Below are 6,525 nucleotides of genomic sequence, written 5' to 3' on the forward strand. Positions count from 1 at the left end.
CCCTAGGAAGCGCGCAGTCAGCTGTCTATAACTTCTATGTTTCCACGATTGTCAAAATCAAATTTTCACTCAGATGAAGGTGGACTAATCAGGATTCATAATCCGTAAAAAACTTTTCTTGCACCCCCTGCAGACTACCCTTTTTCGACCCTTTTCCGTATAAAACACCGAATTTGTGCTATAAAGCGCGCAGTCAGCTGTCTATAACTTCTATGTTTTTACGACTGTCAAGATGAGATTTTCACTCAGATGAAGGTAGACTATTCAGGATTCATAATTCATAAAGAAACTTGTCTTGCACCCCTTGCAGACTACCCTTTTTCGACCTTTTTCCGTATAAAACACCGAATTTGCCCTAGGAAGCGCGCAGTCAGCTGTCTATAACTTCTATGTTTTTACGACTGTCAAAATGAGATTTTCACTCAGATGAAGGCTTACTATTCAGGATCCATAATCCGTGAAAAACTTTTCTTGCACCCCTTGCAGACTACCCTTTTTCGACCCTTTTCCGTATAAAACACCGAATTTGCCCTAGGAAGCGCGCAGTCAGCTGTCTATAACTTCTATGTTTTTACGACTGTCAAGATGAGATTTTCACTCAGATGAAGGTGGACTATTCAGGATTCATAATTCGTAAGAAACATTTCTTGCACCCCTTGCAGACTACCCTTTTCCGAATAAAACACAGAATTTGCGATATAAAGCGCGCAGTCAGCTGTCTATTACTTCTAAGTTTTCACGACTGTCGAAATGAGATTTTCACTCAGATAATGACTAACTATTCAGGATTCATAATTCGTAAAAAACTTTTCTTGCTCCCCTTGCAAACTACCTTTTTTCGACCCTTTTCCGTATAAAACACCGAATTTTCGCTATAAAGCGCGCAGTCAGCTGTCTATAACTTCTATGTTTTCACGACTGTCAAGATGAGATTTTCACTCAGATGAAGGTGGACTATTCAGAATTCATAATCCGTGAAAATTTTTTTTTGCACCCCTTGCAGACTACCCTTTTTCGACCCTTTTCCGTATAAAACACCGAATTTGCCCTAGGAAGCACGCAGTCAGCTGCCTATAACTTTTATGTTTTCACGACTGTCAAGATGAAATATTCACTCAGATGAAGGTGGACTATTCAGGAATAATAATCTGTAAAAAACTTTTCTTACACCCCTTGCAGACTACCCTTTTTCGACCCTTTTCCGTATAAAACACCGAATTTGCGCTATAAAGCGCGCAGTCAGCTGTCTATAACTTCTATGTTTTTACTACTGTCAAGATGAGATTTTCACTCAGATGAAGGTGGACTATTCAGGATTCATAAACCGTAAAAATCTTTTGTTGCACCTCTTGCAGACAACCCTTTTTCGACCCTTTTCCGTATAAAACACCGAATTTGCCCTAGATGAGATATTCACTCAGATGAAGGTGGACTATTCAGGATTCATAATCCGTAAAAAACTTCTTTTGTACCCCTTGCAGATTACCCTTTTTCGACCCCTTTCCGTATAAAACACCGAATTTGCCCTAGGAAGCGCGCAGTCAGCTGTCTATAACTTCTATGTTTTTACGACTGTCAGAATGAGACTTTCACACAGATGAAGGTGGACTATTCAGGATTCATAATCCGTGAAAAACTTTTCTTGCACCCCTTGCAAACTACCCTTTTTCGACCCTTTTCCGTATAAAACACCTTTTTGCCCTAGGAAGCGCGCAGTCAGCTGTCTATAACTTCTATGATTTTACGACTGTCAAAATGAGATTTTCACTCAGATGAAGGTGGACTATTCAGGATTCATGATCCCTAAAAAACTTTTCTTGCACCCCTTGCAGACTACCCTTTTTCGACCCTTTTCCGTAAAAAACACCGAATTTGCCCTAGGAAACGCGCAGTCAGCTGTCTATAACTTCTATGTTTTCACGACTGTCAAAATCAGATTTTCACTCAGATGAAGGTGGACTATTCAGGATTCATAATCCGTAAAAAACTTTTCTTGCACCCCTTGCAGACTACCTTTTTTCGACCCTTTTCCGTATAAAACACCGAATTTGTGCTATAAAGCGCGCAGTCAGCTGTCTATAACTTCTATGTTTTCACGACTGTCTAAATGAGATTTTCACTCGGATGAAGGTGCACTACTCAGGATTCATAATCCGTAAGAAACTCCTCTTGCACCCCTTGCAGACTACCCTTTTTCGACCCTTTTCCGTATAAAACACCGAATTTGCCCTAGGAAGCGCGCAGTCAGCTGTCTATAACTTCTATGTTTTTACGACTGTCAAAATGAGACTTTCACACAGATGAAGGTGGACTATTCAGGATTCAAAATCCGTAAAAAACTCTTCTTGCACCTCTTGCAGACTACCCTTTTCCGTATAAAACACCGAATTTGCCCTAGGAAGCGCGCAGTCAGCTGTCTATAACTTCTATGTTTTTACGACTGTCAAAATGAGATTTTCACTCAGATGAAGGTAGACTATTCAGGATTCATAATCCATAAAGAAACTTTTCTTTCACCCCTTGCAGACTACCCTTTTTCGACCCTTTTCCGTATAAAACACCGAATTTGCCCTAGGAAGCGCGCAGTCAGCTGTCTATAACTTCTATGTTTTAACGACTGTCAAAATGAGATTTTCACTCAGATGAAGGTTGACTATTCAGGATTCATAATCCGTGAAAAACTTTTCTTGCACCCCTTGCAGACTACCCTTTTTCGACCCTTTTCCGTATAAAACACCGAATTTGCCCTAGGAAGCGCGCAGTCAGTCTATGTTTTTACGACTGGCAAAATAAGATTTTTACTCAGATAATGACTAACTATTCAGGATTCATATTTCGTGAAACACTTTTCTTGCACCCCTTGCAGACTACCCTTTTTCGACCCTTTTCCGTATAAAACACCGAATTTGCGCTAAAAAGCGCGCAGTCAGCTGTCTATAACTTCTATTTTTTTCACGACTGTCAAGATGAGATTTCTACTCAGATGAAGGTGGACCATTCAGGATTTATAATCCGTAAAAAACTTTCCTTGCACCCCTTGCAGACTACCCTTTTCCGTATAAAACACCGAATTTGCCCTAGGAAGCGCGCAGTCAGCTGTCTATAACTTCTATGTTTTTACGACTGTCAAATTGAGATTTTGACTCAGATGAAGGTGGACTATTCAGGATTCATAATCCGTAAAAAATTTTTCTTGCACCCCTTGCAGACTACCCTTTTTCGACCCTTATCCGTATAAAACACCGAATTTGCCCTAGGAAGTGCGCAGTCAGCTGTCTATAACTTCTATGTTTTTACGACTGTCAAAATGAGATTTTCACTCAAATAATGACTAATTATTCGGGATTCATAATCCGTAAAAAACTTTTCTTGCGCCCCTTGCAGATTACCCTTTTTCGACCCTTTTCCGTATAAAACACCGAATTTGCCCTAGAAAGCTCGCAATCAGCTGTCCATAACTTCTATGTTTTCACGACTGTCTAAATCAGATTTTCACTCGGATGAAGTTGCACTATTCAGGATTCATAATCCGTAAGAAACTCCTCTTGCACCCTTTGCAGACTACCCTTTTTCGACCCTTTTCCGTATAAAACACCGAATTTGCCCTAGGATGCGCGCAGTCAGCTGTCTATAACTTCTATGTTTTCACGACTGTCAAAATCAGATTTTCACTCAGATGAAGGTGGACTATTCAGGATTCATAATCCGTGAAAAACTTTTCTTGCACCCCTTGCAGACCACCTTTTTTCGACCCTTTTCCGTATAAAACACCGAATTTGTGCTATATAGCGCGCAGTCAGCTGTCTATAACTTCTATGTTTTCACGACTGTCTAAATGAGATTTTCACTCGGATGAAGGTGCACTACTCAGGATTCATAATCCGTAAGAAACTCCTCTTGCACCCCTTGCAGACTATCCTTTTTCGACCCTTTTCCGTATAAAACACCGAATTTGCCCTAGGAAGCGCGCAGTCAGCTGTCTATAACTTCTATGTTTTTACGACTGTCAAAATCAGACTTTCACACAGATGAAGGTGGACTATTCAGCATTCAAAATCCGTAAAAAACTCTTCTTGCACCTCTTGCAGACTACCCTTTTCCGTATAAAACACCGAATTTGCCCTAGGAAGCGCGCAGTCAGCTGTTTATAACTTCTATGTTTTTACGACTGTCAAGATGAGATTTTCACTCAGATGAAGGTGGACTATTCAGGATTCATAATCCGTGAAAAACTGTCTTTGCACCCCTTGCAGACTACCCTTTTTCGACCCTTTTCCGTATAAAACACCGAATTTGCCCTAGGAAGCGCGCAGTCAGCTGTCTATGACTTCTATGTTTTCACGACTGTCAAAATGAGATTTTCACTCAGATGAAGGTTGACTATTCAGGATTCATAATCCGTAAAAAATTTCTCTTGCACCCTTTGCAGACTACCCTTTTTCGACCCTTTTCCGTATAAAACACCGAATTTGCCCTAGAAAGCGCGCAGTCAGCTGTCTATTACTTCTATGTTTTTACGACTGTCAAGATGAGATTTTCATTCAGATGAAGGTGGACTATTCAGGATTCATAATCCGTAAAAACTTCCCTTGCACATCTTGCAGACTACCCTTTTTCGACCCTTTTCCGTATAAAACACCGAATTTGCCCTAGAAAGCGCGCAGTTAGCTGTCTATAACTTCTATATTTTCACGACTGTCAAGATGAGATTTTCACTCAGATGAAGGTGGACTATTCAGGATTCATAATCCGTAGAAATTTTTTCTTGCACATCTTGCAGATCACCCTTTTTCGACCCTTTTCCGTATAAAACACCGAATTTGCCCTAGGAAGCGCGCAGTCAGCTGTCTATAACTTCTATGTTTTTACGACTGTCCAAATGAGATTTTCACTCAGATGAAGGTGGACTATTCAGGATTCATAATCCGTAAAAAACTCTTCTTGCACTCCTTGCAGACTACCCTTTTTCGACCCTTTCCGTATAAAACACCTAATTTGCCCTAGGAAGCGCGCAGTCAGCTGTCTATAACTTCTATGTTTTCACGACTGTCTCAATCAGATTTTCACTCGGATGAAGGTGGACTATTCAGGATTATAAATCCGTAAAAAGCTTTTTTTGCACCCTTTGCAGACTACCCTTTTTCGACCCTTTTCCGTATAAAACACCGCATTTGCGCTATAAAGCGCGCAGTCAGCTGTCTATAACTTCTATGTTTTTTCGACTGTCGAGATGAGATTTTCACTCAGATGAAAATGGACTATTCAGGATTATAAATCCGTAAAAAAGTTTTCTTGCACCCCTTGCAGACTACCCTTTCTCGACCCTTTTCCGTATAAAACACCGAATTTGCGCTATAAAGTGCGCAGTCAGCTGTCTATATCTTCTATCTTTTTACGACTGTCAAAATGAGATTTTCACTCATATGAAGGTGGACTATTCAGGATTCACAATCCGTAAAAAACTTTTCTTGCACCCCTTGCAGACTACCCTTTTTCGACCCTTTTCCGTATAAAACACCGAATTTGCCCTAGAAAGCGCGCAGTCAGCTGTCTATAACTTCTATGTTTTTACGACTGTCAAGATGAGATTTTCACTCAGATGAAGGTGGACTATTAAGGATTCATAATCCGTAAAAAACTTTTCTTGCACATCTTGCAGACTACCCTTTTTCGACCCTTTTCCGTATAAAACACTGAATTTGCAATAGGAAGCGCGCAGTCAGCTGTCTATAACTTCTATCTTTTTACGACTGTCAAGATGAGATTTTCACACAGATGAAGGTGGACTATTCAGGATTCATCATCCGTAAAAAACTCCTCTTGCACCTCTTGCAGACTACCCTTTTTCGACCCTTTTCCGTATAAAACACGGAATTTGCCCTAGGAAGCGCGCAGTCAGCTGTCTATAACTTCTATGTTTCCACGATTGTCAAAATCAAATTTTCACTCAGATGAAGGTGGACTAATCAGGATTCATAATCCTTAAAAAACTTTTCTTGCACCCCCTGCAGACTACCCTTTTTCGACCCTTTTCCGTATAAAACACCGAATTTGTGCTATAAAGCGCGCAGTCAGCTGTCTATAACTTCTATGTTTTTACGACTGTCAAGATGAGATTTTCACTCAGATGAAGGTGGACTATTCAGGATTCATAATTCATAAAGAAACTTGTCTTGCACCCCTTGCAGACTACCCTTTTTCGACCTTTTTCCGTATAAAACACCGAATTTGCCCTAGGAAGCGCGCAGTCAGCTGTCTATAACTTCTATGTTTTTACGACTGTCAAAATGAGATTTTCACTCAGATGAAGGCTTACTATTCAGGATCCATAATCCGTGAAAAACTTTTCTTGCACCCCTTGCAGACTACCCTTTTTCGACCCTTTTCCGTATAAAACACCGAATTTGCCCTAGGAAGCGCGCAGTCAGCTGTCTATAACTTCTATGTTTTTACGACTGTCAAGATGAGATTTTCACTCAGATGAAGGTGGACTATTCAGGATTCATAATTCATAAGAAACATTTC

The sequence above is a fragment of the Coccinella septempunctata genome, chromosome 8 (genome assembly GCF_907165205.1).
Source record: "Coccinella septempunctata chromosome 8, icCocSept1.1, whole genome shotgun sequence".
In the NCBI taxonomy this organism is placed as follows: Eukaryota; Metazoa; Arthropoda; class Insecta; order Coleoptera; family Coccinellidae; genus Coccinella; species Coccinella septempunctata.